The 25,065-nt window shown below is 35.9% G+C and overlaps 1 protein-coding gene and 1 long non-coding RNA gene across 5 annotated transcripts in view; both read left to right on the top strand.

The window, feature by feature from the left end:
• The window catches only part of LOC138941749 (uncharacterized), a 197,541-nt gene that overhangs the window by 50,873 nt on the left and 121,603 nt on the right, over positions 1 to 25,065 (top strand). The window lies entirely within an intron of this gene.
• The window catches only part of LOC138941755 (uncharacterized), a 31,688-nt gene continuing 11,088 nt past the window's right edge, over positions 4,466 to 25,065 (top strand). Inside the window, exons 1-2 of the long non-coding RNA XR_011448204.1 lie at positions 4,466 to 4,796; positions 6,433 to 6,621. This is a non-coding gene — a long non-coding RNA (uncharacterized lncRNA). The remainder of the gene's footprint in view (positions 4,797 to 6,432; positions 6,622 to 25,065) is intronic.

Below are 25,065 nucleotides of genomic sequence, written 5' to 3'. Positions count from 1 at the left end.
CCGTCGTGCTCGGTACTCCAACGGGAGCAAATTGCAGGCGGATGTCACGGTGGGGTAAGAAATCGCGTACTCATACGGATGAGATAAATAACAGGTGCAGGTGCATCCCATACTGCCGGCGATATACGCTAATTACCCGATGCGATGCATTTACGTAGGCATGCACCTAAGTAGCGCATCATGCATTCTGCCGTCATATAATGCCGTATATTCTTGCTCTCCCATCATCGTGAAGATTGGAAAAACTTTGGCGGAAATGGTTGTAAATCCTAACGCCTAATAGCCATTATGTGATAAAGTGAAATTTCTTTATCTGAGATATTTTTTAAAATGCTAGACTGATTATATATTCTCGGTTTAAGAAAAATTTTATACCGTATTATTTTATATATTTCTCATTCGTTCTAATCACTTAATAATTTTATATTTGAGATATTAAAAAGTCGAGCTATTTTTCAATCTTTTTTTTTTTTTTTTTTTTCCCCCCACTAAATTATCTAGTGAGATTCAAATGACATTTTTATCATTATAATTATTTATGTTTAATTATAATAATGGCGAGCTAGCTTTTTTCTTCGTCAACGAAGTTGATAGTGAATTAAACAATATTAAGGAATAGAGTCACGAAACGATTTACTTCGGAGAAGGGGACGACGGGAGGGTGGTGATAGACAAGAAACTGCGTTTAAAAATCCGAAGCGGTTCAGCTGGGGATTCAGGCGAATGGCCGATGGCGCTATTTCTCTTTCTCATTTCCTCTTGTGCTCTAGAAGAACTTTCGCGAGCTGTGGTCGCCACGTTTCGTCCATTTATCGTAAACTACTGAGATCGTACCCTTTTCTCTCGCAACCCGTTCTCCGCAACAGTGGATTTGATTTGCATTTGCCGATGCTCGATAAGGCACGTCGCGGCGCGCCCGAACTTTGTTTAGCTCTTAAATATATCTTGAGGAAAATGATAAAAATCTCTCTTTTTTTTCCCCCCCCCACAGTTGCTTCGCGACTTTATCAACTCTAGCAATTATAAAAGATGTGATCGATAAATACAAAGATTAATAAAATAAGTTTCGAATCTTTTGCGTACATATATATTTAATAGATAAATTTTTATGTGTATATCGAGAGATTATAAGTTCTTTTTGATTGTGTCAAAGAGAAATTGAATAAAATACGACGCGCTTGCGATATCGTCGTTCGTATGTACTCGGCAATTTTTTGGGAGAGAATTTACGATGGAGTATATTTAATTAGAGTAAATCGTGTAACGGAAAGAATACGCGCGGGAAGAGACAGCGGAATTGATAGAAGGAAAATTTGTACAGGGCTTTAACGAGAATCGTTAGAGAAAACGTCGCCATGACTTAACTAACATCCTTTCAGTATCCAATTTAGCCAGTTTTGGAGATTTGCTACGGTTAAATTTCTCTTTGTTCTATATTTAAGCTCGGGTCAGAACGCCAATGGCAAATTAATTTTCCGACAATCGCGGAATATACGAGATATGTATACAAATATAAATCAATATCGAGTAAAAATATTTTTTGTTGAATTATAATTGTATTGAAATTAATTAAGGCGAGCGATTTTGTGTTATAAAGTTAATAATACAAAATTAATTATATTTATAATAATTATGTAAAAGTTAATTAAAATTAATTTAAACCAAATTCTTTATATCGATATGAACGAAAAAATCATTATGTTATTTGAGATTAAATTATAATTTTTAATCGTACAGTATAGTATTATTGATGTACGACACGACCAATTATGAAATGTCAAATGATACGATTGACGGAAGGTTAAGCTATTTATTCGAGTGTCGATGACGATTCAGGCACATTGCAATATGTATAATAGCTTATTTTAGCATTACAAAAAATAAAAACATAACGAAAAAGTAACGGATCGTTACTTTGCAAGTAACGAGTAACGGTAACGCGTTACTTTTATAGAGTAACGTTCCCAACTCTGTTGAGAATATCGGATGCAATTTAAAAAAAAAAATGAAATTTCTTGCGTTTGAGCGTTTTCCACATTCGGAAAGAATCAAAGATTTAAAAATTTTTTATAAATATGAAAATAAAAAACAATACTCGAAAAAGAAAAGGATTATGAAAATATAATGCACGAGTGAAATATCGTATTGTATTTACGGGCAGACGTCTATTAATATATCTATCGGTAAATGTGTGAAATTTACTTCTTTTCGATTACGGCATCAATCATTCTGTCATCTCACATACCATAAGCTATGTCTGCGGTTAATATGCGCGATACCGTTGGCCGATTTAGCAACGAGAAATGCGCCACAAAAAAAGAACATATAAATAATAGCATTATTTAATTTCTTTCTACTTATAAGTGGTGATGATCGATTTTTGTCAGTCTATGAATTATATTAATTCTAAGAAATTATTGCGGAAGAATATCGAATAATGATGTCACGTTTTCTCTCTCTCTCTCTCATATCGTGAATCGAGCTTAACGAATTCTCGATAGACTGCCAACTTTCTTCGCTTTTTATATCCGCCGAATTAAAATCGGCTGGAAACGTTTAATTGGCGTGATTCAATTACATGAATTGATGGAAGTTACGAGGTGTTGTCGAACGATAGTCGGACGATCGAGATTTATGTTTGTGGAAAGCTTTTCGCGAAATTGATCGCGCTATACGATAACAAAAGTTACAAAAGATTTTTGAAATTTAACCATGGGCATAGAGAGAAGCGAAACTCGATGAAAGATATTCGTCGTTGTGACAGAGATAATAGAACGATTGAGTTTCAATTCGTCTGATACGTGTCGCGTACGTAGCTTGAATTTAGAGTCTGATAAAAGTCGTACGGATTTTAAGTGAAGTGGAGAATCAATAAGTGATCTGCCAGCATAAATAATCCATGTTGTATGAAAATTATAGCGACGATCGATGTAGGTGAAAATAATTTGAGGGAAAGCCTCGGAATTAATAAATATAGTTTTGATATTTAAGTTTTAACAAGTAATATTAGTATAAAAAACAGTTATATTTTTATATTTTTCATATTTCAATATCATAAATAACTTGTCGCGTAGATCAATTTTCCGTGAAAAAGGAGGGGGTTATTTTGCGACGTCGAATATTTTTTGCATTTTAAATCACGATTCACCACATTTTCTTTCATTTAAACAATAGTATAATATTTTAATACTCGATTCAAGGAAATGTCTCTATCTCTATGTATTTGTGATAAAAATATTTTTACGATATCCCGAAAGTAGAACCTTATACACGCGGCGCGTGGATAGGCGCATTATTCGCATAGCATAGTATCGAGGAGTCCGCGGTAAACCCGATGCACTCGGAGAAGCCTGTGCAGCCTCACCGCCTTGCAATTCATGGAACTCGATCAGTGATTTGGAATATCTCTGACCCGGCTGCTTACTGCGAATCGTCGTGAGTCCCCCGGCTTATGTTATCGCATCGACCTTAATGCACGGAGCCGCAGTAACGGCGGGTTACTGCCATTGTTACGACGGGTGTAAAAATAAATATCCAGATGCGATACACGCACGCGGATGCCTGCATCCGATGCGCTCTTCAGTATTGCGTGTATATAATTCTTCGTGACTGTTGCATCTCGAAACAGGAATCGCGATTTCGTTGAGCCAATCAGGTCGCGGTTAAATCGTACAAAATACGTCTTTCGACGTGGGTGACGAATTTTTTCTTCCCAACAACAATGATACCGCTGGTAACTAATCTTTCTCGAGTCATTTAAAGTTGTAATAAAATTATAATTCTCTAATGCGTAGATTAAAAGACGAAAATAATTGATAATTCTCTATAAAACTAGATTTTTGTAGAATCGTGAAATTAGTCATAGTCAAAATTTACACGCGCGATATTTATTATTTTATAATAAATTTTTTTTAAATCTATATAAATATTTTTTATTACAAGTTTATACAAATGTATAATTACAAATTAATAGAAGACACGCCCAGAGTTGTACAATATTTATTTATATATTATTAATCTAAATCAGATATATTATTTTTGTATTAAAAATTTGCGAATTATAAGATTTAAAAAAAAAAAAAAATTGTAAGCAATAGGACTCGTAAATAAGAGAAATAATAAATTAGAGCTATAGCGAGCGGTTATAAGATAAGAATAAAATTGGACGCTCCGTAACTTCTCTCGTCTAGTTCGATTGTCACATATAATCAAAATGATTTACGGCTTCGATTCGACAAGGTGAGGCCGGTTAAATTCCATCGTTCTCGCTCAGTCCGACACGCACCTTTTGTCGCGATGCGGCGCGCGGCGCGTCGTCTGGGACTCCGGGATGGTTGTCTGGGACGCTTGCGTCGCGCTCGCGTCGCTCCCCGTGTACGCCGGCGTTGCTCCGGGCAACCGATGGGGATGAATCTCTACGCGACGCCCGGCGTCGAGTTTCCTCGTAGCGAGCGGGCGGGGCTGTTACACTCTCTCAGTGCGCTCCGCGACGCCGAACTGACCACGTACAACGGCGACGTCTCTCGACCCTACGTGCCCCTCTTCCCCCCTCTCTCTCTCTCTCTCTCTTTCTCTCTTTCTCTCTTTCTCTCTTCCTTTCTTCCTTCCGAGACGACAAGGTCGTCGCGATCAGGATCTCGAGACCCTCGCGCGTGTTCTATTCAACCTTTGGCGAAGCGTTCGCGAACGTTTGAGAATCGAGAGAGAACTTTGTCGAGAGTTAACAAGTGCCGATGATAAGAGAGAAGGGAAAAATTCGCGGCAGTGTCGTGTCGGGGTGAAACGGGATCGAGAAGGTAACGGGATCGATTAAATTGGCGGACGAGCAACGACGTGAACTCGAGAGCATTCTTGAAAAGTGTCGAGGCAGGAGGATTAAAAGGGTGGGAAGATGCCGCGGGGCTATCGAGAGAATCAGTCGAGAATCGTGATTGGTGCTTTCGCGTGACAAAAGTCATTAGAACGTTATTGAATTATTTTATTTCCGCAAAATACTAGAAAGCTTTTTCGTAAAGTTACATATCGTAATGATTTAACACTCTCGAGATTAGTATTATTAAAAATAAATAAATGTCAGGAGAATACTGTGTTTTAAAGTATTATTAATTATAATGAAATTTATTGTATTCTTCAAATGTCGTGTCGAAATATCAGAAATATCATAAAAATTAAAAGCTTTTTAAATTTTTAGGAGATATTAATGACAAGAGATTAGATTAATACGGATTAATCAATCGATAAATAATTGTTTGACCAACGGGGTTGCGCGTTGAAATTTTGCGAGACTACAAAGCGATAGAGAGATTAAGAAAGAAAGAAAGATCAACAAGTCGGAGATAATTGACTCGAGAAAATGATGGTCGCGGCTAAAATTATTATCCCGCGGACCATCAACATTAACTGCGGCACAACTTTGCGGAATAATTCTCCAATGATGATCCTTGTCGAGTGTCAGGGAACTTGGCCGAGGACTACGCGGTTCTCCGAGGATCGGAGTTTAGTCCTGTAACGACGTGAGGAAAGTTAGTTTGTCATTGGCCGGCGATGTTTAGAGGAAATTAATTGCGAGTTAAGAACTCTCCGTGGCGATCGATATTTTATGAATCGCCGATCAATTTGAAATCGATCGAGTTGAATTTAAAGGTTTGAAATTTACGAGAATTCAATTAAAAGTGATTTATCATGCGATTACTTTTCATCGAATGAAAGGAATATGTTTTTCAATACTAATCAATTGGTGTGGGATTAAAGGAGCTTTTTATTTAACATTGTTATTATAACTTAATATTTTTTATCTTACATTTTGTATTTTCGTGCACGGGAATAATTTATATAGTAAACTTTTTAGTAATTAAGCAAGAGAGACAGCAAGGATCTTCGATTAACACGCTCGTCATTCAAGAGAGAATTTATGTAATCCGACTTTATATCACTCGTCGCTTTAACAGTGATCATGGTTGAATACTATCCGATCTAAACTAACTAGATATCCTTCGAGGGTAAAAATCCTATTAATGATGCACCGTCAAGTTTGCGATTCAGTTTCAGTTTTGAAATTCATGATACGGTCATTCTGTAATGGAAACTATTAATTAAAGAATAATATATTACGTCGATTTTTTTCTCGTAAAAGCAAGAAAAGTGTTTATATATCATATGAAAATATAGATAAAAACATTTTATAACCAGATGTATTATTTTTCGATATATATATATATATTAGAAAGATATTTAATTGCGACAGGGCTTGTTATCATTGCGAGTGTTTCATTGTTTTATGTAAAAAAGAAATTTTTGTCTTGGGAGAGACACGATTAATGATCTCGAGATAATTAAAATTTATTGACAAGAGCCACCAATTCTCGTCATTTATTATATATGATTTCGGGTTGTCTAATTTAAAATTAATTTGAAAACTTGATTCTTAAATAGATGTTTAATGCAAGATATTGAAATAATTATTATATCCCGTGTGATTGACCGCATGAAAAAAATCATTACAAAATAACTGATCGTGAGTATTCTTGGTTGAAATTCTTGTGGAAAGTGATCATCGCGCGTGTTTTTCTCGCCTTATCAAGAGCAAGGAGCTACCTGGATCAAAGACTCGCAACCGCGATTGTAAGTCTATTATATGAGATTCTTTTTATACCACAATTAAAACAAGTCGTTGCGGACTTGTTAACGATCGTAACTCCTCGAATGAATCATAATACGTTTTTTTGATCTATCCATCAATTTTCCTGATCTTTCCAACCTAATGAAAACATGCATCATTTTTTCATTCTTAATGTATCTAAGATGTAAAATATCTTTAATGAAACTAAGTCGTGATTTGCAAAAGTTTCCGCGCTTAAAAAATCCACGAAGAAAATAATTTAAGCGGACAAACATATTTTTCACAAGTTCTTTTCGTATTTTATTTATTTGGAAAAAAGTTAACGGGCCAATATTTAAATTGCAAATTACGATTGTTACATAATGTACTGATGTAACTTGATATATCAAGTCTAGGATAAACGAAAACGTAATAAATCTGATCCGAGGTAAATGTTACGATATGTTTGCCAGCATTTCGCGGGGTTCACGTTTCCCTAACTCTCCGCAAATATTCATTCTTTACACATGGAATCTCGTCATATGAAACTCGATAACAAACGTATAATTATGACGGTTATGCGTACAAATGGAACGCTGTTAAACGCAAGACACACGCGAAAATAGCAAGTATACCATATATACACAATCGTATACAAAGAGCGGTGCTAGTGAGCGCGAGACGAAATTCGATTAAGAGACCAAGTAACGAGTTAATTGCACGCGATTAACCGCGCGTTAAACTGCCCCGCGGTAGCTCTGACCCGCTTAAAGCGTCGTATGTGTACATTGTTTGTTCATTGGCCGCTTTTCCAGGCCATTCAACGCTTGTCTGATCATTGGCCGTCGAATTCACGCGGCTGGGATTATTTTTCTTCGCTGTTCGTATCATCATCGCGAGCGCTAAACAACCATTTTCACACAATGGTTTTTTTTCATCGTATTAAGGGAACGAAATAGAGATTATCTCTAAATTTCTCAAAAATTTCTTGCGTATCTTTCGGGGAATGCACAAACATTTCTTTAGATGTCATATTATTGAAGCGTCGTTTTTAAGTCGAGCATTTCAAGACGAGGGCTGAAATTAAAATTCTATTAATTAATCATTTACATATGAAAATAATTAAAAAATTATTTCACCTTTTTACGCGCTCTTTAAATGTTAATAATTATCGATGCTTGCTTTATTAAAATAACTGCATACGTTTCAATTATTATATCGTTTTAGAGATGGAAGAAAAAAAAAAGAAAATGTGTCCATGTAAATTATTATTACGAAAAAAGACGATATACGTTTATCGGAATTTTTATTTTCACACCGTCAACCATCATCACAGCGAATTCTACATGACGTATCTCGAATTATTCCGATTATTCCGATCGTGATCGCCTAGAGAGATTTCTTAGCCTATACGTGCTTGACGCGATGTCGCGACGACGAACGTCGATCGAGAATACAGAGTAGGACCGACTTAGGATAGAGGATGCGAAGTCGGGGAGAGGTAGTCTTCGAATCTTCCATAAAATATGAACATCCGTAAAATTAAATGACCCGTATTGACATCTTACATTTAGACTATGACAAGCGTGACAAAAGTATACAGGTTCAAAATTAACGCGGTTCAATCTTTTAAATATTAACTATAATTTAAATATAAATTATAATAAATATTAATAATTTTTGAATTTGCGTAAATTTATTTATTATTAACAATAATTAAATCTTTAATTATTTAAACAAATTAAGCCATTATATATCATATTTAGCATAATTTTTTTTCTTGATAAGAGAATATAGAGTTGCGTGCGTGATAAAGAATATTCCGTGAATAAAATTTTTTATGAGAGATCTCGCCAGTCTACACAATTTATATTTTTAGAAAAAATAATTTTTTAACAATCCTCGTTAAATAACACCAAGTATCAAATAAAGAATTAAGCGTTTGTATTGTGTTTTGCGATTTATTTTTCATGTTCTTCACAGAAAAAAGTAGATATAGAATAATTTGTCAGATATTCGTGTTGCTAAGAATTTTAATAGAATTTATAGCATAAATTGAAACGAGTTTAAATCAAATATATAATTACTCGTTAAATTACTCAATATGATTCAAGGTAAAAATTATAATGACAAAAAATTATAATTGTCGTTATACATATATAACGTTTGACAAGACATAATAAAAAATTTAACAAGTTATTCCAATTGAATTTGTATGTAGAATTAACAGAAATATTAATTGCAATTTCAAAAATAAACGTTTTATCCTGCAATTAGATTTTTTAACGTATCATCCGATTAAATCTATTTTCTCCATCTCCCTTTTTTCCCTTCGTAATGAAAACTCAACTGATCTAGAAAAAACCAACGGAAAAGGTAAACAGCTGGACGCGGGTTAGCGTAAAAAGTAATCTGAAATCTCCATCCGTTCGTCGAGTGCTGTCGAAGATTGTCGACTTATTGATACAAGCTTTGTTTTTATTGATAAATACGACTATTACGCGGCGACGCCTCTCCCCCCTCTTACATTGTATTATAAATCTTGGAACGTGCTCGATGAAGCGAACGAATGCCGCTTCTCTCGGATAAACGAAGGGTTGCCATCGTTGTTCATCGCGGGTGACGAAATCGCAATTTCCGCGTTATGCCGTCACACGTGCGTGTGCATACATACATATGTGTGTGTGTGTGTGTGTGTGTGTGAAGCGACGAGGGGCGAGATAGAAGCGACGTAGAAGTATCTCTCGCGAAGAGCAGAGACGCGATGGCCCGTAAGCTGCAGATAAGAGGTGAGGCGAAACTTTAGCTAGCTACGGACAGATATAGGAGGAAGTGGCCGCTTTTTTCACTGTCTGGGGACAACGGAGTAGATACGTCGGAAGGGCTGGAATGCACAACAGGCGAAAGAATGACGTCTTTTCGGGACCGCAAAACCAAAAAAAAAAAATGCAATGCGTTGAATGCAAAAGCGAATGCCGAGGGGAAAGAATAATGTGGCCGGGAGGAGCCAATTTATTTATACGATTGTTCCGAGAGAAACTCACGTTATAAACAACCATTAAAGTCACGAACGCATCGTTATCGATATAATAAATTTGATGTTTCATGTAGAATTTATCAAGTAGATTTATCGACAGAATTACTATTCTCTAATTGTTTAATTCAGTAATTGTTACATTTTAAAGGAACAATTATAAATGATTCCGCTTATACATTTATCCGTCGTATGTATCCGTCTCGTAGTATTTCGCTTTACCTATATTACTCCATAAGTTTACCATGTTACCTAAGGTAGTGCTTTTATTAGATCTAGTGAACTAACAATTATATATATATTATACATTCTCCCATTAATCACAGTCCTCGTTAGACTAAATTAATGACTCTTACGAGATAGTAGAATCTAAATTGATGAAGACTGCGATATATATGTATAGCGCAAATATGCTTGAAGGTTTATATGAAAACGAAGATAAATTGTGACATTTAATATTTGCATAATATTTGGTCAATGCAGGAGTATGGAGTTTATTATCAAACTTGAGAATGCCAATTTTCTGTAACAAAATATTGTTGACAAGACGCGCAAACAAGGAACTCTCAAGCACGTTACTGAACCAAAGACCCCTCTAATCCATATTTAATAAATGCGGATCTCTCGGACAAATTGATGCCGTCGAGAGATGCGCTTTTTCATGAAAACGGCGGCACGTTTTGTCCAAAAATAATTAAGTTTAAATACTAATTCGACGTACAATGACGATTTGGATCATCGCGCGCGGATTTACACACATGTGAGCATTCGCGCACAGAGCACAGAGGGGCCTGAATTTTGAAATTAGATCATCGAGTCGAGGTAAAGTTGGGATTCCGAATCTTCGAATCCTCGAATAAAGCCGGTTCTCTTCGAAGGTCCGTTAAGCCGGCCATTTAGCTTGTACGCTACCAGATTCTCCAGCGAATAGCACGTTCGTTAAAAGCGTCGTTTTCTCCATGTATTTCGCGGATTACATTCGTACTTTTTGAGCCTCGACGCTACCAGGGATAACGCGTTGCCGCAATTTTGAAAACGGGATGCAAAGCCGGATCTGTTTTATGTAACATTTTGCTTTACCAGCGAGATAGTTGGAGACAATTAATTGCGAACGTAACTCACGTGGGGATTATTACTTTATTAAGTATCACCGGCGATTTAGCCGCGCTCGTTGTGGTATAATTATTCGCGAAAATATTGCAGCGCGTTGCATTTTAGGAGATCGTGTAATTTTTACGCTTTCGCTGCTGGAGTGCAATCTCTCGTTATAGCCAAATTAAGTCGAATCAGTAATCGTATCAACTCTGTTATTATTTAATTAATGGTTATAACGATAAAATATACTCTTAATATAGATAATAATAATAATATTTTATAAACTTTTATAAAAACATTTATTATTGATTAACATGAAAATCTGTCGCGTACATGTATTCCTCAGTCGTTGCAAATTTGAGAATTTATTATTCAATTTAAACAATGTATATATTAATTATGATTCAAATAGTGATTAAATTGTAATTAACGATGTATACATTATTCAAACATTAATCGGATTTGTCTCGCGAAGGTTTAACTTGATTCTCGATGATGGATCATCCTGACAATTATTCAAAAAGCCCGCAGAGAGAGTATCCCTCTTTCTTAAAATTCCAACAGAATTTTAATTAAAGTTCGATCAATTATCCGCGATCATGGTCGACCACTAGGTTAGACCATAAGCTCTACTTGAAGTTTTTGCGATCGAGAATGACTTCTCGGAATCGCGAATACGGTACGGAAAAGCAACGGAATTCAGAATCGTGATTCCGCGTGCGTGAGATGGTGCGAAAAGAATCTATCGTATCCGGTTTAATGTCTGTCATCGCCATGAATTTTCGCGATTCCTGACGTGTGTTTGCCTTGTGTTCTCGATAGATGAAAAGCGATGGTGGACGGAGTGGTTCCGAAAGTTGCAATTAATAATTGCATCAGAGTCGCGTGAAAAGATTCGATAGCCAATTTCCTTCCAGGGTATTTGTTTGCGCAAAGCGCATTTTATTTATTATTTTTTTTGCTTATTATTAATATATCGACATAGAAATTTTTTTAATAATTCGAGAGTTTGCGAATCAGGTTACACATGAAAAAGTTTATTAAAATAAAAATTGAATATTTAGATGATAAATTTTAAATGTATAATAGAATAATATTATTACAAAATATTAGAAAAGTAGAAATATGTGGGGGGGGGGGGGGAAATAAAAAAAAAATAATTTAAAGCATTTAAAAAAAATTTTTAAGTTATTCGGTTTTTTATTAATAATTCTCTTGATTTTCCATTAATAATTTAATAAGTAATAGTAATTTAATAAATAATAGAACCGATTCATGCATAAAAATCGAATACGAAAATAAATATTTCGTAATATTTGCACAATTTTATTGGAATATTCTTTGTTGCTTTCGCATCATCATTTCATATCGTTTGCACGTTTCCGATTGACGATAATAATTTCGTTCGTAATACTCATCGATTAATTACTCGTGCTTACATGAGCGTCAGAGAAATCTTATCTACGGAGATACGGCAGCCGACATCATACGATCGTAAACAGTGTTAAACGAGGTAATTGAATTAAGCCAATATGAAATGTATTCCTATTTACGATTGAACATTACCTCATCTGCCGTATCACATATTCGATATTACATACAGGTGTACTCGTGTGTTTCGAGTAAGTGCGATTAACGTGATTACGGCACATCGTATAGTCACATTGTATACCTTTGATAACAATACATTTGACTTACAACTCCAAGAACATTAAGTTCTTTTTTAATTTTTTATCGGATTTTTTTTTAATTGATTACATTTAGTTTTTTTTTTTATATATAATAAAGAATTATATCTTCTCACTTTTAAACTTGTTTCCTTATTTAAAAAAGCAATTGATCTTTTACTTTGCCAAATAATTTATATTCAAAAAGATACTTCATTGTCTTTAAGAGGTATCTTGTTCACTCTCGCGAGCAATAATTTTCTGCAAAATTTGCGAATTGGAGCAAACACGTCGATTCATATTTTTTCTCGTGATGATTTGCAATTTTCCGCAAAACACAGATTGTGTCATATCCCTCGCGGGGGGACGCGCATCGCCCTCGAAATTGGTTAATCTACAGCGGTCGTGCCACGATTGGTTTCGGATCGACAGTGTGCCAAGTCCCTCCCTTCCTTTGCCCCGCTAGTTAAATAATCGTGCAATCTCGGAACGTGAGATTGCTCATTTCGCGCGGTTACCCGCGGCGCGGCGTGTGGAATACACATTCCACTTTCAAAATCAGGAAAGTAGTTTAAGTCAAATCGAATATAAATTGAAATTTTAATATATTTAAGTCAAATCATACGACATTAATGCATGAAAAATTAACGAAGACACAAGTGACACATTTCTGTCCGCGCAGGTTCGAGGTTTTGTTATATTTCTTTATTTTTTTCTCTAAAATATAAATGGCGCATCGTTTTCATCCTTCGATGCTGTTAGAGATGAATGTCGCGGATTTATCGTACTAATGCGAATTCCGTGCACGAGTCCCGGTCGTCGGGTTAATGATTCTTTTTCAGCGAGCACCAATATCACACCGCGCGCGTGCAAATTCGCACGAGATCAAACCTTTTGACCAAGCGCGGATTGTAATTGTCGTTTGTCGGTCGAACTTTTAACGACGATCGGCTCGCCATAAAACCACGCGTGTAATATGAAAATCGAAATAGAGGATTAGCTCCTTGATATAAAACTACGGCTTATAAGAGAATATACAGAAAACTCTGTACTTTGTTTTAACGAATATATGTTTGTGCACGCGCCTTTTAAATTGCATTTTTCGGATTAAGAATATTAAAGCAATTTGTTCTTATATATATATATAAAATAGCGACATTTACAAAAGTTTTTGAAAACTACCTATTTTCTGTATCCGCATAAACTTTTAATCTTTCGCAAAACGCGTAATGTAAAAATTATACGATAATTTTAATTTGTCTGTTTTTTGTATATATAAAAAAAAAAAAAAAAAAAAAAGACAATGTATCGCTGTTTTCGCGCATTTTCGTATTTGAATTGTGTACATTGTAAATGCCAGAAATTTATGAAAGTAAACGAGCCCACTCGCGCGACAGTATAATCGAGTAATCTCAAAATGTAGCTGGAATGAATATATATCGCGTGTGACTGCTCGTGAAACCGTGATTATCGTTTGCCAATGGTGAAACGCTTCGGTCCAACAGCTGCCACAACATTTGACACGAATGCCACGAAAATCGTTACCATCGGCCTGCCTGGTGTTTCGACTTTTCGACATTTTTCGCAATTTACGCTCTCGATCGACCTCGCGTAGATTGCGCGAGAGCTATACTTTTGACATCGCGATACACTTTTACGAGTGACAGGCCGCGCGCGCATCGCACTTGGATGCGATATTCTTGTTTGCAGTAATTTTTATATATCGAATATATGTGCACGAGTGGATGTATCAATTTACGATTTTGAACGCAGATTTCCTGATAGGCGCACATGTTCAGTTGGAAGTGTGCAATAGATTCATTCATTCGTTTAATCATAAAACAATGTTTATATAATATTTTTATAAAATTTCATTAATTGATATAAAATATTTGTTGTGAACGAATAAAAAATTGTAGAAGGTCAAATTTTACACGAGTAACTACAAGTAGATATCGGTATATACATATAAATAGCTATCGGCATTTAATGCCGGAAGGAAGTTAGTATCGGAGCAATCGGACCAGGTGGAATTTAAATCGCCAAAGTTCACCTCGTAGACGGTCGCGAATGGAATTTTCTCATGCCATTTTTTTTTCCCGCACTCCTCTTCCATTTTCTCCCACCGACCGTTCAGATATCGATTCCTTTCCACGGCGCGGATGCCGTCTTTTCTTTCGCCGCGAGTATCTATCAGGATCTCTCTGCGTGTTTCTCTCGAATAGGGATTCGAAGAAATTCAATTAGGAGCGAGATTAGACCGCGTGGAAAAGTTGATATTCCATTTTTCCGAAAGGGACGATTTCCAATCGGCCAATCGCGTTCGGCCGTTCGTCCTTTTCGGTCGATGAAAGCCTGATCGCGACCGATTTTCCGGGTCGACGGCGTTTCTGGTTTCAATATGATCCCGCGGAAGCGATTAACGAACGGCGGAACTTGAGATAAAAGGATGAAGTTTCTCGCCACGAGTTCGCGCCCCTCATTCGTTAGGCATGGTTGACTGAGTGTCGACAGTCCAAAGTTGGCGATGATGAAAAATTGCGTTTACGAGCCGCAATCGTAAATACATCCGACGAATATCTATCGGTTCCGCGAAACATTCGAAAAAGCAACGAGAAGCTTTGAAAAAGCTTTTTTATTCGTGAAGAGATTACGATAACTTTCGCGCTGCTTAAATATTCTCGCGAATAGATACTGGACGGAGCTACGAAATGTTTGTTTTTAATTAAATGCTAAATATATTACAGCGAGACAGGACGCGTTCCAAACACAGTTGTTTCAATTAAAATTTTTCATGACATTTTGAAATCCGAAAATCCAGAGCTACGTAAGCTAGTATTTGATCGAAACATCGTGAGAGAATTTACTTTGACATTTTCCTCTCTACTTCGCATATGTATGATATTTTAAAAAGCATAATATATAAGATAAATTGGTCTGAAGCAGAAATAAAAGATATTTCAATATAATAAAAGACCATGATTTTTCAAATAATGATTTGAAACTAAATATAAATTAGTGAAATAAATAAATAAACTTTTTTTCATAATATTGATAATTTGCATTGTCTGTAGGGGAAATGTACAGTTTCTTCAAGAATTATGTTTCTATAATTATGTAGAAATTTATCTTTTAATTTTAAGAAGATGAAATAAATTCCATTCTTCGTCATTTACATATTAGTTTTGCGTATGATGCGCTTTCTTCACCTCGCAGATTAATCGAAACGCGAAGAGGCTTGTAACATAAACTCATTTTGCTTTATACATATATTAATTCTCCGTATCGAAAGAAAATCTGAGTAAAATGGCCGAAGAAGTGCGTGTAAAATGTATTCGCAGATATGCTAAGATCGCGCTATTTTACGCTCTCGTCTTCTATCTTCTTTTCGATATAAATATGTACATGAAAATTGTCGCGACGCGCGTACAAAGTGCGGGAGCAGAAGTTGTTGAATATTTCTACGTAGACATTTTCTCGAAAGCAAAACATCAAGTAAAATAGTCTCAAAATCTATCGATAAGATTTCGCCGAATCCATGTATTTTATTTATTTATATTTTATAAAACAAGCTGTGAATTTTAAGAAAAATGTTTTTGCCACGTGTGCGTAAGTGAAATTGCTTCGTTAGATTGTTTTTACTAAAAGAAATTTTCATCGCGCATATATTATACAATAGCTTTACTACATATATTAATTATACTCGAATTAATGAGTAAGTTAGAAAATTGAATTTTCCTTGGCCAATGTTTTGTAAGATTTTTCGTCGCGCACACGTGGAAATTCACGGTTGCCATTAATGAGAGGTTATTAATTACACGTTTTATAATTAGATCGCAGCTCACATTAAACTTCTCGTCCTTTAAAGAGATGAAATTAAAAGGCTACGACTATATTAGACGACAAAGATCAATTATTTCATAAACCAGTTTGTTTTATCAATTTTTGTAATAACGATACACTGTTATATAATAAGAAACTCAATTGCTTGAAGAAGAATAGCAGCGTTATCGTGTAATTAAACATTTATGCAACACCCTTTGCTTCGGCAAACAATGATAGCCAATGAATAAAAAGCGAATTCCAGTCGATAGACTGCATGTCGCGTTGAAAAACTTGCGATGCAAATTTAAAAAAAAGAAATATTCAAAGAGAGAGAGAAATACGTCTTTTTTATTATTACTTATACGATTATTTTGTTCGTATTAAAAAAGTGTAGAAATTTAAAATTATATATGTACATTGCTTATCTAAAATTTATTGCAAGTATATTCCCCTCGTATATTCTAATTCTCATTCTATTCTAAATTGCCACGTTAACGTATCGCTATGCATATATTAAAGAAGATGAAAAGTAGGAGTTTTAACATTCTTCGGCTCGCAGTTGGCGCTTTCCTCGTTTCTCGCGTGATAGATATGAAGGATAAACGAAATATATGTATCCACGAAACGGCGTCACTTTTCCATCTCTCGACGGTATATTGCCCGGGATTCCCTTAAGCCTCCGCGATTCACTCCGAAATTCACGAGATCGGGGGGCAATACCTCGGGTAACGGCGCCGGGGAACGGATTTGTCGTCGCCCTTTCCTCTTTCATCTCAATCTTTCTTTCTTTCTTTCTTCCGCCGCCGGTTCATTTTATATTTTTCTTCACGGACGGCGAGTGAACTTTTTATATTCCCTCGAAGGCAACGAAATTCAGCGCGCTTTTTAGACCTGCATTAGCGCCGGTTCGTTAGTTCCACGAGTTATTATAGCAAGTTTAGTCCGTACCCTACTCTTTCGTTCGTTCGTTCGTTTAACGACATAATAATATTAAATGATCATCGTAATTAAACATCCCTCGCTCGCACACAGTGTTGATACGTGTATATATAGAATTATATTATTATCGTAAATAGTCGTTATAGATGAGCTTTTTTTCATACATGAATAAATTAATAAAGAGATAAAAATATTTAATGAAAAATTAATTTGTTCAATTAATACGTACCGTGTAAGTTTTGTAATGACACAGTAATAAAATAAAAAGACAGACTTTAGATTCGTTGACTTATAAGTGTAATTTTTATTCGAAACTGTGAACATTCCAAGTTTTAGTAGATATTCTAGGAGACCGTTGTCGACGCTTATGCTAGTAATTAAAATTAGAGTGCATTGCGGATTTTCTCCGAGTACTTCTGCTTCTAAAAGTACCGCGACGAATTAATTTCCGTGGCAAAATCACCACCATTGCTTTTAATGCTACGTTGTCGTCGAGACGTTGCTACTGGTCATGCAAAAAAGAGAAGAAGTTAAAATTAAATTATACACGTGCAAACATATTGTGGGTTTATCATCGAGTTAATTCAAAATAGAATTATTTTGTCCCTTTCCACACGCGTTCACCAGCTGTTTTAAATATTCGTTAATTTTTTTTTTGTTTTGTTTTGTTTTAAGGAAGCTTCTAAATTTTGTTTGTGTTATTTGTTCATTTTTACTGCTTTGAAAAATAACAATTGAAATATTCATTTCCCGTGAGAAAATACATATGCTCGATGTGTATCCATCTCATATGTCGCTTTAATGTATAATACCAAAGCGCACCGTGGTAAAAAAAGATAACTTTTCGTTACACTCGTATGACGATCGTAAAAAATGCATATTCTGCGAGATTATTCTAGAATTCGCTCGTAATACTCGCGCGTGTCATCTTACTCTGCAAATATAAAATCTTTTGCCCGCTTTATAAAAACTATATACGTCTAGCTATATTTGCAAATATTGCGACATCGCGATATGTTGGTAAAAAAGATTTTAGATCTTTTTAAATTGTTTATTACAATTTAAGTAAACTATGGCAATTACATTTTTCGTTACAAAGCAATATATGTAAATGACAACGTGTCATTCACATTTTTTTCGCAATTTAAGAGATGACAAATTAATCACGCAATTTTTATTTTCATTAAAATGCGGAGAGATATTGATGTACTATTTGTACCTCATTTATAGTACATGTCATCGATATCATATACTTTCGTTCGTGAAGGGATATTTATTTTTTATCATACTTGAAAGAGAATCACACTCGTAAAAATATTGCTTTTAAAACTCAGATGACGTAAAATGCGATTCCTTTCTCGAACTGCGCTCTATAATTGTACGATTATCGTTTCTCACGATATCGTTCATCGGAGCGGACAAATGTCGCGATTCACCATTTTTCATCATTCGTTTCGCGATCGGTTTCGCGGTGGTGTCGTTCGAAGAAAGTGGCGCGGGCACGACAATAATTGGGATTACGGGGAATATTCATGGGGCGCGGAGGCAGCCGGGGGATACTTTGCATAGCGCATCATTTCGCTAATATCGCGACGAACGTCGCGGAAATCTCGACGTTGCGCATTTGCATTGCAAAAATCCGCGGCGGCCGGTTCGTTAGATTCTCGAACGCGTTTGCAAGCGATTCTGGAGTCGCGCGAGAGTAATCCGAGACTCCGGTTTACCCTCCTCCCTAGTCGTCGTCACTGAATTTAATGTATCATTGTCCCGTGGCGTGGAAACGAGGGATACAGTTGGTAAGAAACGCATGGGGGATGGCATTACGTATGGTTATGGGTTCCTGCGGGACGTACCCGGGAAATTGCCAGTCGAGGAACTCGTTCATAATCGAGCGAGTTAGCAGGCGCCCAAGTTTTCGATGGAATTTCGGTATTCCGTTAATAGCCTCCTGCCTCCCTCGGGACACCCTCGAGCCGTCCCTCGTTGACACGACGACGTCGTCGAGTGATTTCGTAGATCGTTATATCGCGGCGAATTTATGGCTGCTGCCACATCGCGCGTATTGAGGCGGGCGAAAAGCGCCCGCCTCAATATTATACATAGAAATTAATTATGGTCTCGATTATGCGAATATGATGCAAGGTTTATAATCGAATATTGGCAAAAAGCCATCCGAGTCAAAAAATAAGGTATTTAGGAATCCGTTTCAAAACTATTATATTTATTACGTATAATGACAATTAATAGGTGATAGTTGCATATAAATGTATTTTACTTTTAAAGTAAAATATTATTTGTTGAGTTTTTCGAGACATGTTATTTTGTAATTAGAAAAATTAAAATTATATTAAATGTTTTATTAAATTGTTCTTTGGATTTGGTTATCGATATAATTTTGACCGAGGGAATGCTCGACTCTATTTTTCTCTTATTCTTCAACACTATGCAAGATGTTTTCGCATGAAGCCGATATTCTGAATATGTCCTGTCGCTTTCGCATCGAACATCTTATTTCGCGCCACACAATTGCGCATACTGCCATTCGATAATATAATATCGAAATATATTTTCCTACCTTTTTATATACCACTCTGTTGTTTATCGATGGAATGGAACGTTCGCATATTTGTTCCGTATCGATTATTAACCCTAATCGACCAATCGACTCGTTTGAATATCGATTGCTCGTTGTTGAATTTTCCCAATTAAAACGCGAGAAGCTTCCGGAAAAGCCGGGCATGAATCGGCTGGTATTTAATTTTCTTTCGATGTCGATTTAAGTCAAGCGATTAAAAAGAATCGAGATACAATGAGATAAAGCAAGAAAGAGAGAATCTACGAATATACCTCTCGAAGGATCAAACGTCGCGTCGAGAGATTCGACTTTAAAACGTTGGAGAATTTACGTTGGATATTCTTAAATCGTTCCTAAATATATCGGAACGGGTAGGAAATAAATATCGTCAACATATCAGGCTTTAGGAACCGAATAAAAATTGGAAATCTAAGATTTCGAAGTCTACTAAATTTTTAATAGAATATACAAGATGCACGATTTCAAAACGTATGAGAAACTCTTTGAATGAAATTTTTTCAAAGAAATGAGCGATTGAGAATTTTTCTTAAATTTTTTACATTGCTAAATTATTTCGAGTTTATTCAACATATTTAGAAAGCAATGTACGTTATATCATCATGAAATAGAATACAAAAGATTGATAATATTAACAGAAATATTTGGATCATAGAGTAGTTAGAACTTTATGAAAGCACATATGTCGTATAGATATACATATATCTACACGTATGCACACACGTACACAAATACTCGTCTTGTTGGATAATAGAATGGTTTCCCGATGTTATCGTGGCAAGACGCGCTGCACCGAATTTACGAGGTATTTCACGGTGGTGAAAATGCTAAAGCAACAGTTATCCGCCCCCAGGAGTTACCCCCTTTCGGCGACGTCGGTATGTATGTATATATGTATATATCGAACGGTGTATATAACGGAGTGTGGGAGATCAGGATTACACTAAGCTGCGATTGCCCTTGCGGTGACCCCATAAAAATACGAATAGCTTCTCGAACGACCACTCGGAATCGCGAAAAATGGAGTTCACGGATACTCTTCAGTTATCTATCTATCTTCCTTTTTCTTTTTTTTCTTTTCTCTCTCTCTCTTTCTTTTTTTTTTTTACGGAATCCAGTACAATTTGCGATTTTTGATGCATTGTGTGCTCGATATGTATTTACTGTTTCCCCGGGAATGATCCGGGTGGATATTTTTAGAAACGTCGAGCGCTGAATGAAATGTATATTTGCATTTTTTGTAAAATATTTTTATTTGCAAGATTTGTGCGATAAAAATGAGATAAACCGTATAAACAAAAATCTCGTACAGTCTTCTCAAATTATATTTATGGCTAGCATATCATTTCAAAAGTATATAATAAATAAAAGATAAAAATTTGAAGATTTTATAGGAAAATAGAGTCCCAAATCGCAGATTTTTTTACACAACATTTGTTAGATATCTTTATTCTCTCTCTCTCTCTCTCTCTCTCTCTCTCTCTCTCTCTCTTTAAATCTTTTAAAAACATATTTCTCTCTTTATTCTTAAAAAATTATATAGACTTTATTTTTGCTCAAATTTTTCTATTTATCCACGCGTGTTTTGTGGAACAATCTTTTTGTTTATCGACAGAAACTCTTTTGAAAATTCGGACGAGTTCGAAAACAGGTGAAGCGGAAATGCCTGCACGTCAACCCGACGCGCGTTTACCATGAAAAAGGCAAAGTTGATCCGCGGACGGCAGTCCGTGTCCGGCATTGTGCGATCCGAATCGACGAGCAATCTCTTTGGGAACTGTCAGTCATGTATCGCGTTGTAACGCACCGACGTTTCATCGCTCGTACTTTTCGACGCGCCCGTCTAATTTTCGTCGCACGTTATTCCGGAGAACACGCGCGAATATTGTGTACACTGCGGGGAACCGAACGATTAATGTAAATTCGATGGATTTTGCTTTACATTCGCGACAAATGATTTAATAAGACGGCGGAGTCCCGGCGTTTCGCGATAGTGTACTCCATCTAATCTAACTCGTATATAGATTCCCGCCATTACTCAGCGAGTTCACCGGGTGAACGCTCGCTTCTCTCGAGATTGGACGACGAACGGAGCATCTATCCGATGTGTATGTATCTACGTTATTATATCATACGCGTGTATACGTCTATGGATGCGCGCGTATATCTCTATGCTCTATTCGCGAGAGTAATTTAATGCTCCATCCGTTTAAGCAGTTGGAGACATAATCGCGAATAGTTGACGAGCACACTCGTACACCCGTTCCGAAGGCAGTGCGATGATGTATTTTACACGCATTATTTGTGCGATAAATGCGTGCAAATTTATGGATTAAAAAAAAATCTTAATATTTTATCCTTTAAATTATAGATAATAATTTATTCCATACATCGTGCATCATCGAGGTATCAATTAATTGGTAATTGCATTTTTTTGCAGTTTGTTCTCGCAAATAGTTTCTCGTAAATTCTCTGTATGCTGTTTTCGCGGTGGCGAAAATTTTGGTATAAAGCACGTTTGCGAAAACACTCCAGCGCGTAAAAGCTCACCGCCACGTTAATGCTTTTCAGTTTGTTACTTTGGTATGCAACGCTATGGAATAATGTTGCATACGGATGTCAAGCGAAACAGCACGCAATTAGAGATGAAATTCGTTAACGACGCACGCGTGCGTGCTAATATACATTGTAATTGTTAACGAAGGGCTCTGTATCGGGCTCTATATCGGAATGGCAATGAGAACCGGTCAGATTTATCAGCTTTCGTTAAATTGCACGAATTGGTTATTCATCGTCGCGGTTATTCGTTGATTACTGTGATGCTCCGTTTTCGCGAAATATCGGATTAAATATCATAATATTATATTACAATATTTTTCAGTGATTTCACTTGATTAGAAAAATCGTTGGAAGCGATATCGTTGGTTATTTAATAATTTACTTGATATATGATATATTTTGAGACAAAGTGAAACCGAGTGCGTCGCGATACCACTCGATACTTGGATTTTGTCATCGGATATCGGGAACGCCCACGCCGAAGAGAAAAGAATTGCAGAAGGGATAGTCGATTTCAAGAATGAAGAAGGGATAGGGACGCAAGTGATACTCTGTCGGTTTTCCATCGAACGATACGGAGACCCTTCTCGTTCAAGTTCCTACCCCGCGAGAAGCCCATTCCCTAGGGTATGCCTTGTGGAAACGGCCCGGAAACGAGATTTCTACATCCCGATTCGGATAGGAGAAGAGTTCGTTTCCTTATTCGAAAAACATAAAGCGAGAAATCGCGAATGTGCGCCAATACACAGCGATATTTTCTGACTTTCTGGGAACATGTGTCATTTTGCATACGGGGACGCGAAGAACATTACAAATTCCCTAATCGAAATAGTTTCCGGAGAAACGTTTGAGGTGCTGTTTCTCGAACCTTACGCGGCACTCGATGAAAGAGGAATCATCTTTCATAAAATATTCGATTAAAGGGAATAACATTAGAAAACAATTCAATGTATATTATATTTAATCGGAATGTTTTTACCAGAATATTCAATTTGAGATAAATTTCATATTTATACACTAATCGAGATTGATTTATGTAGTAAGAAAATAACTTAATCTTCAAGAAACTTACATATGCGTTAACTGTAATAGTTATTATATTAAGATTATAGAAACTTTTCGATTCTCCTGCAGCTTTTGGAGAAATAACTTTGTCAGATCGGTATTATTATGACCTGAGTTATTTCTTTCATCTGATCATTCAACGCTTTATAATACTTTAGTATATATGTTACAATTTCTATTTTCACTTTATGAAATTATTTATGACAATACCAAGAGAAAAATACGAATTAATGAAAGCTGTTTATAGATCAAACAATAACTTGTTAATAAAATCGCGTTTTTTTTTTTTTTTTTTTTTTTTTTAAATACAATTAATTTCACTATGCAAATTTTGACGTTATCCATAACTTTTGTAATTCTTGTGTTGCAGGTCAAATTTTCAAAAAAAAATCGAGATTGCGAGATATGTAAACCATACAAAATAACAAATATTAAAAACGTATAAAACTAAACAAATATAAAAGCAGTAAAAAATATTCAATATCTGTTATTCGATAGATTGAATAAATATATCGACGGGTACACAATATGGTATACATCATAAATTTTTTGAAAAGAAATATTAGAATCTATCTATAATATGGATTATTGCTTGATTATTTCCGAAATTTTTTTATTTATTTATTTATTTTTTTTCTTTCTTTCTTTTTTATTATTGTGCCAATTTGGAAGCGTCGCAGCGCAAAGTAATTTTTCTTAGATACGAAAACGCGGCACGGTTCGTGCAAATTCTCCGATACGTGTACATCTCTTGTCGAGTCATCGCTTTTCAATTTAGCGTTCGAAACTCTCGCGTTCTAACGATATTTACGACATCTCTTTCTCCGAGTGAGAACACGAAGCCGTAACGATTGCCGACGTTGCACTTGGCGGGTTTACGTTTCCCTGTCAAATTAAAATAACATTGGCGTTACGCGACAGCGGCGCAAATGCAGCCGCAATGCCGCTCGATTTTCAGCGTCCGAACAACAACTGTCATTATTCAATGTCAACTGTCACGAGGAACCGTTTATAATGCGCCGTTTGTGCGAGCGGGATCGTCTCGGGGATAACTCGTTAGTATCGGTTATCGACATTAACAACGAAAGCGCGCGACGCACGAGCCTCGGGGCTTCGCTTAACGCCGTTTCGATTCTCGACGGGGGAATAATGTCACGCATTACCGTTCTCGATTAATATCCCCGGGGATATTAGATCCCCGGGGATAAAAGCTTTCGGGTGTTACTTGCGACAATCGAGAGGATCCGAAAGAGCTTTACATGTTTTTATCTCTCGACGCTCCGATAAGTAAATAAAAATGATTTCCAGTGAATTTTTTTATTTCTCTCACCGATTAAGATTTTTTTTATTTTTATTTTTATTCTTAATATATTTTTGAAAAGAATTATGGAAAATCACAAAAATTAAAAATAACGTAAACATATCTGGATGATGGTATTAATTATGCGAACAAATTAAGACTAAACAAGATAAATTGAGCTTTTTAATTTTCAATAATAAGCAATGCGAAATAACTATTGAAAATTCGGTGCAAATATTATAAAAATATGGAGCAAGCTTGATTGGATAGCGTATTGAATCGGAGTGTTCGGGTTATATAATATTGATTTAAACTTTAGTTAAAAAAGAAAAATATCTAATGCAAATGCATTTTTTTTTTTAAGAACTTGAGAATTTCTCACGGTGAATA

The sequence above is a fragment of the Polyergus mexicanus genome, unplaced genomic scaffold (genome assembly GCF_030449975.1).
Source record: "Polyergus mexicanus isolate NDT 795.1 unplaced genomic scaffold, iyPolMexi1.0 SCAF_20, whole genome shotgun sequence".
NCBI classification, from domain to species: domain Eukaryota; kingdom Metazoa; phylum Arthropoda; class Insecta; order Hymenoptera; family Formicidae; genus Polyergus; species Polyergus mexicanus.
Note: the sequence above shows the minus strand (reverse complement) of the source record. Positions and strands in the feature narration are given on the sequence as shown.